We start from the raw sequence: 14685 nt of genomic DNA on the forward strand, positions 1-14685 counted from the left end.
GACACCCTGAGTTTCCTGTAACAAGCATACTTTTTTAACCGCCTTTTTGCTAAAACCAAAACCACACCAAGGCATGAAACAAAAAAGCCCTGGCCCAGCTGTTTTGCTGCCCTTAAGCAAGCAGTTCATTTCACAGTTTTGTGTGAAGACCCTGCATTAATGCCCAGCAGGGCTTTTGTGAAAGTAGCAGTGGTGGGATGGCACGGGGCGGGTGGCAGTGCCTCACGGGGTGCCTGGGTGGGAGGAATGCCTCGTGTCCAGACCTTCCCTGCCCGCTGCACCACCACAACCAACAAAAAAGCATTTCTGCTGTCTTTCCAAACATGTCCAGATGCAGCATCAAGCTATACCTGAGCAGTGTTCGCTGCTCGGTGCTTTAAGCAGGGGGTCTCACTGAGTTTACTGCAGCAGTTGCAACCTGACCGGCTCGGCTGCCAGCTTGCTCCACGTTTTCCCACTTTGCAAGCTTTCAGTTTACCTTGCAAACTTAAGGGACAGCCCTGTCAACTAATCAACATTCTAAGCTGAACCCATGAGCTGATTTCTTCACCTGCGGGGGGACTAGTTTGTAGGCTGGTTTGGGTTTGCCCAGTGCATTTTGAAAGGTTTTGGTTTTTTCTCACCTCCATGTTTCGTGTGCGGGAGGGTTGCCATGCACACCTTGGAGGGATTTCTCCTTGCTCTGTCACTGTGATAGCTCTCAGCCCATACACAAATCAGTCAGTAGTCCTTAAGAGCTAGCATTATCTGTCATAAGAAGTGAAACAGCCCAAGTAAAGCACCAGGAAACAAATCCAAAAGCCAGGGCCGTGGCCTGTTACAGGAGGCTGTGATCCCAGGCCGGATCTACAGGCCTGGAGAGGACCCCGCCGGCCAGGGCAGCAGCCTTCATACCTCCCCTTACAAATCCAGCTGCACCAACGCAAGCTGAGCTGAGCAAAGTTTTACGGAGAAGAATAAACTTGCTAGAATCTTATGCCCAAATTCAGGCCAAAATCAGTAAATAGCTTGGGGTGAAGTAAAGCGAGACGGGAAAGGAAGGGATCTATAACGTTTTGTTTTACTTTGTTTCAAAATGGACTTTCAAAGGGCCAGGAAATATACCCGATCCCCAGATGAAACAAGATATTTTGGCTGATGATGAATTAAATACCTGGGTTTTGGCCTGAGCTGCTTTTCACCTTCTCTGCAGGTGCGTGGGGCGACTGGCATCGCCAGCGCTGCCGTGCACGGCTCTGAGCCTGCTCCCTCCCGCATCCATGCCGGAAGCAAGGGGATAATATCGATACCATCGCCCTAAAGGAGCAGCAGCCGGACCCATCCCAGCACAGAGCAGGGCTCGATGCTCTGGGCACCCTGCGATGCGGGGGACACCCACCCCGAACAGTGGGGAGCACAGCAGGAGATGGGGGTCGCAAAACACCCCGGCTCACCCCACTGCCGCCGGCCCAGGGCGAGCTTCCCTAATGAGGCAGGAGCAGGGGAGAGGGTTAAATTATCTTTCAGCTGCCAGATCCTTCTGCTGGGAAGTGAATAATGGCTCCGGAGGGGTTACCTGGATCACTTCCCCCGACGCCGAGAGGGTGTCTCCTACCGCTTTCCCTTTGACGACAGGCCCCGCTCGCACCCTCCGCCCGGGGACGCAGGAGGAGGCCACCAGCACTCAAGGCGAGGAGCCCCAGGCCAGCCCTCGCCTCCTCGCCCCGGGAAGCCTCCCTCAGGCGGCGGGGCCGGCTGCCGAGGTGCCGCGGGGAAGGAGCGCCGACCTCTGCCGCCTCTCAGCCGCCAGGCCCCAGGGCAGGCACCAGCCCTGACATTGTCACCGCGATATGGTGAGGTAAGGATTGCCTCTCCCCTTCCCCCCGCCCAAATACGGCTATCGCTGTGTTAATATTTAACTGGTCCTGCAGGAGGAAGTAAGGCACAGCTGATGACACAGACATGGGAGTAAACTTCAGGCCATCCCAACCCGAAAAGCTGGATGGGTGCCGCCATCTGACGTCTCGGCAGAGGACGGCCACGCCGCCTTGTCAAGACGTGTTGGGAGGCGCAGGATTTGTTTTCCCTGGTTTGTAACTGCACAGGTGAGTGTGTCGGTGCCTTGTGACGAGGCTGGAGCTCGTCCCGCTGTTACAGCGCTGCAGGCAACATGGCAGGGAGCAGAAGCGCCCGCCTGTGGGCCCCGCGCCGGCCATACCCGCACCAACAGGCGCTGTCACCCACAGCCGGGGGTGTCAGGGTCCATCGGCAGCCCCTGACAGGGTGAGAGGCTGAGCCAGGGCCAGGGTCCATCCAGGGCATCCAGTCAGGAGCTGAAGGAGACAGGGACAGGGCTGGAGACAAGGCCACGACATGGCGCCAAGGGGCCCATCCAGGGGACGGGGCCAGAGGCAGGGGCGGGGCAGGCTGAGGCATCACTGGGGCAGGGGCCAATGGCCCCAGGTGGCTGCCGTGGGGCCCTGGGCTGTGGGCAGGGTTGGGGAGCCCCGGGGGCTGCCGAGGGAGGGTCAGGCCTGCTGGTGCCCTCAGGGACCTGGCAAAATGGGCCTTTACTGTGAAGTGCAACTTTATAAGCAGCTGGTGAGAAAACTGAATTGGTTTTCCATCTTTTAATGGATGGAAATATTTTAATATAGTCCCCAAGTCGGGCTTTTTTCCCTTTTTTATTTTGATATTCCTTTCCTCCTTTCAGTTTTTATTTGGGGGAATTTTTTATGTTATGTCAGGAAAACGTTCATTAAATCGTTTCATTTAATTCTGAAATATTTTGTGTTTGTTCACTTAGTTAAATCACACCTTTTGCTGCCACTTTGACAACTGTGTGTGTTCACCAAAGCTGCCGTATGCCTCATGGGAGATGCTCTTTCAATGTCTGCAGCCTCTGTCTTCCTCTGAGAGCTGAACAGCATCCTTCGCGTTACGCCGTCGTTGGTCAGTGAGTTGAACTGATGTGACACATCAGGAGATTTTTATGATGAGTCCATCTGCCGGGAAGCTTAAATCATAAAGAAGGGACATATGACTTTCCTGAACTGTATTTCCTACTAAGCACGGTAACATTTCTAGCAAGTAGAAATTAATGCCACACTGACTCAAAATGAAAAAGTTCAGTTCAGCAAAGAGAAATGAAACAGTCTGCTTGGGGAATTTTGATCAATTTCCAAAATTAAATTTCAAACATTTTGCTTTATGAGAAAAAATATCACCCAGACTTGTTAAAAGAAAAAAAAAGCTATGAAGCCTGCAGGAAGCTTTTTGACCAGATGTAATTTTTTCTTTTTGCTTCCCTGCTTTTCCAAACATCTCTTTTTTTAAGTCTAAAATCTCACACTCTTGTTCAATGAACAGCCCTACTTTTATAACAGTATTCTTGAAATACCTTCTATGTATAGTTTCATTTCCATCCAAATAAAGCTGGAGGAAGAAAAGGGAAAACATCTAATAAGCAGGTTCCATTTCTGGTTGTCCAAGTGGGAAAAGTGCAGAAAGTTAAAATGGATTGACTGGATTTTCGGCTTGATTTAATAAAGATAAGTCTGTGTAAAAAAGCTTTGGAAAGGATGATAACTGCTTTTAAAACTTTTACAAAACTATCATTTGGCACTACCGAGGAGAGATTGGCTCTGTAATCTTTGTAATTGCTCTTCAGGTTGATTTAAGCTGCTATTAGATCACCCCGTAACCTCTTCTCTGCCTGACTAAAGCCTTGCTCCCTCAGCATCTCCTCACCAATGCTGCACTCTAGACCCACTTGATGTCCTGCCACTGGACCCTCTCTAGCTTCTCTACAGCCAACTTGAACCGAGGGGCACAAAACCGCACACAGATTTCCAGATGTGTCTAGTAGAGGAGAATAATAGTTTCTCTGAATTTTCCGGCAACACTTCTCTGAATGTAACCTAGTACATGGTTTGCCATATTTGCGGTGAGAGGGCATTGTTGGCCTCTATTTACCCTGGTGTTCATTTCTTCCAGGTCTCAAGACATTTTCTGAAGAAATCAAGATTTCTACCCACTGTCACTTAGGCGGTACCACTGCAGCCTGTACCTTAAGCTTGTTGCATCTGATGGATAGAACTTTGTGCTTCTTCACGCTGGATTTCAAGATGTTTCTGTTGGCCCAGTCCTCAAGCTTATCAATGTCCGTTTGGATGTCATGTTGCTGCACCTGTGCTACAGCTGTTGTTATAACGCTAGCTAATCACAGGCAGATCAGCTATCACTTTACCACACTGCAGCCTGTCATGGTCTGTAGATTAGCCGCATCCTTAAATGTGTATGCACATAAAGATGCATACCCCACTCTGCTGTCCCCAGTCGCAGGCATTTCACTCCCATCCCCTCAACGTAGAGAGGACAGGTTGAAGCCCACAGCGGGAACTGGGTGCGTTCTGGCCTAGAGCATCCACCGTGTTTACATCCTGCTCTGGATCTGATCCCAGTGGAGATCTCCTGATCTCTCCTCAGGAGAGCACCTGTCACCTCCACCCACACGCTCGCTGGCTTGGCTTCATCAGCTGAAATCCTCCTGGGTGAATCTGGTGCACAGTGACTGGATTCAAATGTCCTTGTTTTCCCTGGGGCTGCTTAGGCAACCAACACATGTATTAATATTTTATTAATTATTTCTCACTGCCCTTGTTAGTTCCTTCCGTACTTTGACTTTCCTAATGAACTGTGGTATCGTGATGAATACAACCATTGGCATTGGTTAGGATGTGCGTGGGATAAGACATTACACAGCATGCTAAAGTATCTGAATCTCCAACCGCTGAGAACATTGTGCACAGACAAGACTACCCATGCTCATGACTGTTCAAAAGATCAGGTCCTAAGTTTGCCAGCCTGGTGCAAATGGAAAATAATTTTGTGAATCATCAGCCTGCATACCAGGCAGATTCCTACCTCCCACTCCAGTTTCTCTAGACACTTCTTTCCAATTCTTCCTTTTTCTTCTGCCTGTGAGTAGGAGGATTTTTGCTCATTTTTTTTCCCCCCAACCCTTCAAAACTCTTTTTTGCGCACCATGTAATTTCTTCTGTATGGTGTGCAGACTGTGTAAACTGCTGGAGCAACCCTCAACATTTTTTGTTCTAGGGTGTGTCAGTCTGAAACATATGTCTATACAGCTTGCTGTGCAAACCCACGCAAGAAGCTCCAAGTGAAATGGACTATCTGAGAGACGCTTAGTGAAGCCTTCTGTCATTGTCATTGTGGCTGTAAGCGTAATTTATTTTTTTTCCTCACAGGAGAATTGGACAAATTGTCATGATGGAAAATGAAGAGCATTTAGACACCTTCGTTTGTAAATATTACTTATAACCAGTGAGAGTACAGCAGGGGAAATCACCAGTCCCTACATTTCCATGCTGTACATTAGCTTATTTAGCTGAGTCAAAGAAAATATGATCAGAGGATGTAAGCATTAAAAGAGCAGAGAAGCTGATTTGAGGTCAGTGCTAGAAACAAGAATAAAATTCTTCATTTCCCATGGAAACTGGCTTGAAAAGGGGCTTGAACATTACAAAGACTTTGAGAAATAGCTCCCTGTTGAAAAAAAAAATGTTCTTTTCTCTAGTGAAGAACAGGAGAATTGAAACATTAGAAAAGACTAAGGTGACCTAGTGACTGAATTAGCTGTCTCTATCTTGACGCCTACAGGATGCTTCTCTCTAGTAGCTGATCAGGCCAAAGAGATGCTAAACCATAACTTTTCTAACTCTGCCTCCTTTTTTTCCCTCTTTCTATGCTCTTAGGCCTTTCTTCTACTCTTTGCCAAAATATTTGGTGCTCTGAAAGGCATGTTTCTCATTCAAAACAGACTTTATTAGTGTTGGCTGTAGAAGGCAAGTGAGATACACGGATCCCTCTCCTTCTCTCACAAGCTTTAGTTTTTAAAATCTTTTCATTAATCTGTTAATATATTGAAGACTTATCATAGTTTTAAGCTTTGATTCACATTTCTCCTTAATCAGGACCCAAATGCACTAGAGGAAAAGCTCTAGAAATAACAGGGCTGTGCCATTTCCTCTTTCTATTACCTGTGTGACTGCTGAGATGCATTTTCCCCACCTTGTTTCCACTTTGTAGGGTATGAGAACTCCGGAGACCCGTTTCTGCTTTCAACATCAAGCACAGTGAAGACTCAGTGCAAGCTGGGGTCCTTGCTGTCTACTACATATATATTTATGTGAAAAATTTGGATACCCCAAATGTCCCTCTGTTGCACAAGCAACAGTGTAATGTTTGTCTCCACATTTTAAAAGAAACCTCAGTTTGTAAAAAATGGTTTGCTGAATGAACAAAAAAGGATTACTGGGCAGATATGTTAATTATCTGAAAGACACTGACGGTATCCTGTGACATCCCCATTGAATAGCTGATGTGATACAAAGTGGGGCTGTGGGGGCACTGCCAGAGGACCTGCAATCCTTGTGAATACCAGTAACCATACACAGCATGCAGGACCCCCTCTTCAGCTACTGCTAGCCAGCTAAGACACAGGCATCTATCCTAAACTATTTATCAAGGATTTTTTCTGTAGTCATTGAAGATATAAAAACACTACCAGATGATGCACCTGTCCTGATACGGGGGTCTAAGGCAGGCAAGTTTTGTCACCCTTTGGTTAGGCCTGCCTCATTCTTTGACTACAGAGTAGTCTGAAAGACTGGGTTAGACTGGACGTGCTGTTTTAGGCTGCAAAAGTTAGCTGAGACCAATCCCAGCAACAGAAGATGTTTCATGTTGGTCTGAGGAATCCTGTTTTATCTCCTTCCTAGGAAGGCAGGTTGCCTTTGTCTTGACCTAGAGATTCATGAAGTGATGCTACCGTGAACTGAGGCCTGGGTAAATCCTCAAAAACCTCATAACACCAATATATCTCATCTGATTTTTGTTGTTCAGAGTTTTTTCTTCAGTATTCTTTTGCTGGTTATTATAAAGCCATAACTCTGTGAAGAATTGCTGTGGGCCCTTAATGAGGAAAGCTTTCGATATAATCTTCTCCCAGATTTTCACACACAGGAGACCGCAGGATTAAACACTTTATTTGCATGAATATCCTCGCAATTTTTATTTGGCGTTAATAAATCTGCACAACTGGAATGTAGTTCTCCAGTACTTTCCTGCCCTCCCTCCTTCTGAATCGCACTCCATGTTTCCCCTTTGGCAAGTGCATTCCTCCTCTCCAGCACTGAGATTGGTGATGAGTTGTAGCTGGTAAAATGAAAATGTCATAATTCAGGGAACGTAGATGAAGACATTCATCATGGAGTCCAGGCAGCAATAAGTAAGTAAGAAAGTTTAGCACAGAATGAAAGGAGATGCAGCTTTGGTGCTGTTAGGAGGAGTGTAAATCTAAGAAGGAAATTTTTAGTGCTCTCTAATACATCAGTTCCCCTGGCAACATTTTCTTTAGCTTTAGAAATGTTTTGTCTCTGGTCCAAACAGTTAGTTTAATTGCGCTGGTTATCATTCAGTTTATTCTAAGGAACTTTTCAATGTACGATAGCGTGCCAAGAAAATGTAAACATCATTCTCTACACTCATTATAATCACTATTACATTTTTCATTATTGCTTAAGGTCATGATTTTAGACTCCCTCCTGAGTTTTACATGCGCAGCCAGATTCTTCAAGGAGTTCAGGCAAAGTGAAAATCTATCATCTAGAGCTCCTTTAAAACCGGTGCACTCAACACCTATCAGCCAGCGCACAGCAAGTCCAGCTCTGGACATGTCAGATGAACAGTGCACAAGGCTTCTCAGTGATATGCACACACAAGCGTTACGCCCAGGGCTCCAGATCCCACAGGACTTCCCTGATAATGCCAGGAAAACTACCATGGGAGTATGAAATTATGCCCCTTTTCTTTCTTTCTTGATGATTTTGCAAGGTTGCCAGTTATGGGAAATGTTAATACTTACACTTCTGAAAATAGAATATTAATGAATATTCCCTAAGTGACCTGCAGGTGTCATCCAAACTGACACTGCAATGATGAGAGAGCAGATTATCACCATAAAAGTAGGCATTATATTGGAAGAGCTGTGTCTTTTTTGCATTTTCATGAAATTCATCCTTATGATTGACACCTTACTCCTCCCTTTTGGCATTCAGTTAAGATCACCAAGTTGAAATGTCAGAATTTTTTCTTAGAAATAAATGCCTCCTATGTACTGTATCTGTGATACGCACTCTGTGACTGAAAGCTGCCCTTTTGCAGTAACAGAACATAAGTCCCTGGCAGAGATGGTTTCAGTTATTCAACTTCTCTTTATGCGGCAGAGTAATGGAAGTGCTCGTGATCACTGCTGTATTTTGGCTTTCTCTTACAGAAGAGCAGTAAACTTTATTTTTATATTCAGCTATTTCCTTTGCCACACTCGTATATAAAATAAGATTCCCTGAAAGCTTAGGGAACTGGTGAGTACTGAAAAGATCTCAAGAATACAGTGAAGACTGATATGTTTACAGGCTAAAGTTTCCAACCTCCTCTTCTCCCCTATCCCATGCAGCACTTTCTTCAGTAAAGTTGGAGAAGGTGATATCGCTCAGTTACTGTGGCCTCCAGCAGCAAACCTCCTGCCACTTGAGTTATACCTGCAAGGCAAGCAGGGTTTGGCCTCAGCCTAAGGGGACGGGATCCCCCAGATGGGCTGGGGGGACGGGTGAGCGCAGAGGTGCATCGCACGCCCTCAGCACTGAGCTCTCCCTGCCAGCAGCAAGCGCTGCCATTCTGCCGCCTCCTCACCCCTGGCAGGAGCAAGCTTCGTTACACACGCACACCGCAGCTCACTCCTACTCCTGCCTCCCAGCTCAGCTCACTCTTCTCTTTAATTCCCTTGTTGAACCTTTACTAGGAGAAGCACATGTAAAAGCTGCAGGTCCTTTTATGTACTGGAGTCAAACATTTACTTACAACTGCTGTTCCAGCAATAACAATTAAATTAAACATGAAGGGAATATTGCTGCCTGGAAGATCTACAAGCTGGAGGTGTAAATCACACCACATAACTAATTTATGACATTCTGCGCCTACAGCTGTACGCTGACGGTTTGTAAGTGTAAGGGCGGCTGTGATTTCTAAGTGCTTTTGGTGACAAAAGAATAGGAAGCTGATTCTACGGGCCTCTATCCCTGCACCCAAAGTCATAAATTAAATGAGGTCAGGTTAGGTCAGTAGCTGAATGCAAGGGATATTGTGTACATAGTTCAGTTGGAGAGATTCTCAGAAGAGACTTGAATTTTTTTTTTTTTTCTTCACAAAATAACGCATTCTTGAATTTGTGAAACGTAAAGCAACAACAAGGTTATTTCTCAACCATTGTAATTGTCCAATTACATTTTTCAGTGAAAATGTACTTGAGCAAACTTTTTAGAAGGATAGCCTTAAAGCCACTGTATTAGTAGGCTTTGAAAAAAAAAATCTCTATTTGCTCAGCCAGAACATGTGCAAATTCAAGTCTGTTTTTTCAGGCTGGATCTCCTATGTACTGCATGTATCTAAGTCCTGTCACTCAGGTGCTTTCCTCTATCCAGTGTGATAATATTTGTAGATACTTTCGGAAATATATTGGTGGAATGAACTAAGGAATTTAAGTCCAGCTGCAAACAAACAAGCAAAATGTTTGTTTCAAAGCCAGCTGAACATGAGCCAGCAGTGTGCTCAGGTGGCCAAGAAGGCCAATAGCTTCCTGGCTTGCATCAGAAATAGCGTGGCCAGCAGGACCAGGGAAGTGATCATCCCCCTGTACTCAGCACTGGTGAGGCCACACCGTGAATACTGTGTTCAGTTTTGGGCCCCTCACTACAAGAAGGACATCGAGGTGCTGGAGCGTGTCCAGAGAAGGGCAACAAAGCTGGTGAAGGGTCTGGAGCACAAGGCTTATGAGGGAACTGGGGTTGTTTAGTCTGGAGAAAAGGCGGCTGAGGGGAGACCTTATCGCTCTCTACAACTACCTGAAAGGAGGTTGTAGCGAGGTGGGGGTCAGTCTCTTTTCCCAGGTAACAAGTGATAGGACGAGAGGCAACAGCCTCAAGTTGCACCAGGGGAGATTTAGATTGGATATTAGGAAACATTTCTTCACCGAAAGGGCAGTCAGGCACTGGAACAGGCTGCCCAAGGAAGTGGTTGAGTCCCCATCCCTGGAGGTATTTAAAAGATGTGTGGATGTGGTGCTTAGGGACATGGTTTAGTGGTGGACTTGGCAGTGCTAGGTTAACGGTTGGACTTGATGATCTTAAGGGTCTTTTCCAACCTAAATGATTCCATAATCCTATGATTCTATTCATTTTAACTGGAAAAAGAGCAAACCTCCCAACTTGACTACATCCCAAAATGTTAATACATTCACAACAGAAAAGGTAAGTGCATACACAAAACTGGGGTAACAAAATACTTTACTAAAATATCATACATCATTGAATAGTTAGCTCAACATTCTCACATTCTATGCAAATAATGCAATCATTGTCAGGCATTTTATAGTAGCGGTATATAGTAACCCACACAAATCCAAGACAAGCAGCATTCCTGTCAGATCCATTACAGACGGTTAGCCCTTGTGTTCCATTCAGCTTTTAGGTAAGGCAAATATTTCATTACAAAAATCTACTCTGTGTTCTCAAAAGTGCCTGGAAGGGTTATACCTCCTCAGTGATACTGAATCAGATGAGATGTGTTACCAAATCTTTCATGGACGTTTTTTAAAATCCTAACCTAAACTAAGAATATGTCAGATGAGGAGTTAGAATTGTGAAAAATGTATTCATTGTTCTGTATTCAAAACCTGATCTTGTGTTGGAAGAAATAAGAGTACGCTGAAATGCACAGCTCTAAGCAACTCTAACACACTATCAGCTCTGCTGAGTTGTACATTCCTTCCTACTAAATGAGAAGAACTGGAGTAATTTTTCAGAGTAACCTTCCAAAGCTAATCATAAAAAACTGATTTAATGATCACCTGACCCAGAAAGCATAAAAATGTTAGGATAGTGCACTACTTTTACAGATAAACTGCCCCAAAATTGCCTAAAGTCTTTTATTAGCCTATACAAAATTTTAAAAATAAGTATTTGTACACTGCAGTATTGTGTTTACAGTTCTAGTTATACTTCCAATCTTTTTGTGATAGTCTTTCATAGGAAAATACATATAATTTGGCAAAAGGCCAGTAGTACTGTTTTGATTGTGTTAACAGTCATGACCTGAGGCCTAAGCTGTAAAAGCTAATTTCATTTGGCTGATACATATAAACTGACTAGCACAGTGGCTTTGTTTAAATAAATGAATTTGCCTTACATGCAATCATCTACTTTTCTTTAATCACCTTTTCCAGCAGGACAGCCTTATATTTTAAGTAATTAATTATTCATTTACCATATTCTTATTCAACGCAGCCTACTGAATGGAGAGAGTTATGAAATCAATTTCTAATTTATGCAAGCACAAAGAAAATCGTATGTTGAGGAAAATAATGTGCAGCAACCTAAAGCATTCACTTGGGAAGCTAATTTGCACAAAGGAGAGGAACAGGCTATCTGAATCCATAACATTTCAACCTGTACTCATTTGCTCCTCATCAGAGATTTAGCAGTGATAAGCCAAATGCTTCAGATAGGCCAGCCATTAGGTGCTTAACAACATATATTTGAGAATATTTTGAATGCAGTAATAAAGAGAGGCGTCTTGCACGGGTCACTTTTACAAACAGACTCCCTGGAAACAGTATCCAGAATGGGATGGTTTCTTAAAACATGCCTGAAGACCTTATTCCCAATGGCATTCATGGTAGCTATGAATTCAGCCCCAAAAATATAGTGGTAGCATCTGCAAATGTGATTAACAGAGAATAGCACCATCTTCCCAGTTAGTAGCTATATTCAAGTAATTAGGAACACTCCTGAACTAAAATAAAAGCCACAGTCAAGAAGTAGAGCAGAACTTGGCCCTCAAGGGTAACCCTTTTTTTATGATGATACAAAGCCACAAACTGCTCAAGTAAGACATATTTTAGTGCCACTCACAAGCAGCCATCGTTCAGGGAAGCAACTCAAAGTACTGTCTTCTAATGGGAGACTTTATCCCTTGGCCACGAACTCAGCCTGACAGGAGACCAGGAGCTGCACCATCCCAGGAGCCAGGTGCCACCATAATTCTTGGATCTCAACACCTCGTGGAGGTGAACAAGTCAACACATCCATATGTCAATGAATAGCTATTCTGCTGACGTACAGGCTCCCTAGGACTGCACGGTTGGGCTGGTCCTGCCAGCTGGGATAAGGCTGGCACCAGGCACAGAGGTGGAAGTCAGACCCACAAGGGACTGCAGGATTATTTCTCTGAGAACAAGAAGAGGCCAGGATGAACATTAGGCAGCATTATGTTGTCCCAGCTCACAGACCCTCTACCCCACAAGAGAGGTAGCTAGGAGAGGCCAAGAAGCATTCCTTTATGCTCAACGTTTAGCCATAAATTAAAGCAATAGCCAGCTTGCACCTTGGGTACAATAGCAATGAATGGCAAAAAGACATTCCTACAGGTTACATGGAAAGAATAGTGGTTCCAGCTCTTGCTAGGCTTTATCAGTCTGACCCATTGCACCTACTGAAGGCAGCAGCAAAAGCAGATGCGCTACAGCAGGGCTTTGAGTTCAAGGGCAGATACACCTGCAAAGTTGGGATGGGATGCGGAGAGATGCTGTTCAACCCAGACCTGGGGTGTCCATCCCCTGGCACAGGGTACACGCTAGGGAAAGGCAAACACCTCTTTGGTCACCCACCCAACCACCTGGAGAGCCATATCCCTGCAAACACCATATATGCAGCTATTTTTTGAATAGGAAACTTAATATAAAGACGATTATTCTTCCACCAAACAAACAAACATTATTTCTTTCATCATCAGTTGTCAAAAATAAGGGCATGAGCTCAGGTTACTCTACATTAGTAGAAAATAAATAATATATTATTACTATTATTAAACACTTCTCAGAAAAGGGCATATTCCTGCTGAAAATATTTATCCTGCTCTTCAGACACAGGGAAGTAAAAGGAGACGTTTGGACAGTCCTCAGAAACTTCAATAAAAAGGAAAGAAACAATAAAAATAACCCCAAGGTAATAAAATATCTTTCCCTGTCTTTCCTCCAGGCTTTTTACCATATCCAGTATATGTCCCCACCCCCAAGGCCCTGCCCTGCCATCCCGGCACAGCTTCTGGCCCTGGTTCCCCTCACTGGGCCTGATCCTGACCCCCATCTGTCATCACCAGGGCCCAGCCATTGCTGGCTTGACCTCAGACCTACCTCATCACCATGATACTGCTTTATGATCGGGACTCTTGGCTGGACCTGGCCGCCATCTCTGGGTCTGTCCTGCTCCCTTGCGTGGGTGTGTGGGGCTGAGCCCTGCCAGCTGTCGGATCCCCTCGGCTCCTAGCTCATCTTCCCCTAGGGAGCAGCCACACTTTTACTGCTCTCTGAAAAAAACATTTCACACATAGTATAGGCATTCGATACTTCTTTGCTGGTAAAATTGACCTTTTTTTTGTGTGAAAGTAAATCAAATAGGAGTACTGCATAAGGCATGATTTTATGAACTCCTTTCTCCCTCCCCATAGCCCAAATGTATTTTTCACAACATCTACTGTAAAGACTCAATTCCTTATCTCTGAAACCTACAAACATCCTAGTGATTTCAGGAGTCTTTGCTTGGTAATGAAGTAAGAAATGAGGCTCCCAGCCTGAATGATTACTTGGGAACATTTTCCCACTAGGTCTTGTTTAAAAGAGAAAAATCCTCCTGTCTTCTCCCTTACACACCTGGTTCCTCATAGGAAAAAATGTCTAAATCAGATGTACTGTTTAGCTCACTGTAAGTGACTCTAGTTCAGCCTTGGCAAACCATTTACGGTAGCTTTCAAGCAATCAAAGTGAGACACGAATGTAAAAGATGTCTCCGGGGTCTATTTTAATAGAAAGACCAGGACACTCTCCACCGAGCATGGATCCAGCTCTACCACATATCATTTTCAGCAGGAGGCACGTATAGGCAAACAGATGCAGTAGCCTTACACATTCACCAGGTGACCTGCAGTACCTAAGGCTGTCCCAAGAGCGCTGCATGGGCAAATTCTTCCACCTCTGCAATAAATTTTTACAAACCGAAGGAGGGATCGGTGCCAGTACACAGTTCTGCCCACACAGAGCTGGCTGCAAGGGCAGGGCTGCAGCTCCTGATGCCAGGAGGGGAACGGCCCGACAGCTACAAACACCTTCTCTTAAATGCCTGCACAGATGGTGCAGATGCAGTAATCTACCAAGGGGGACCAGGAAGAGGGTGCAAATTTTCTTCTCTGAACAAAAGTACTTTGACTTTTAGTTTGGCACTGCAGAAAGGTTCCCAGTCCTGTAGCAGCAAGATTTGGAGGGCAGGTTTGCAGGCCTGCATATTTCAGAAAAAAAATAATAATTGTAACTTGTGTAGAGAAGGGATGCAAAGAGGTGGGAGTGAATGGGAGAGAAAGAGGTTTGCGTGTTCTTGGGCAGAAATGGAGATTAAAGTGACCATTAAAAAAGTCTTTAACATGATAGATCTAGAGTTAATTGGGAGTTTTGTTGGAGTCAAGAGCAGCCCTGTAAATGCGGAGCATTTCAGTTTGTTAATTTGAGCAGAGAAGGTG

The sequence above is a fragment of the Platalea leucorodia genome, assembly GCF_965183815.1.
Source record: "Platalea leucorodia genome assembly, chromosome: 2".
In the NCBI taxonomy this organism is placed as follows: Eukaryota; Metazoa; Chordata; class Aves; order Pelecaniformes; family Threskiornithidae; genus Platalea; species Platalea leucorodia.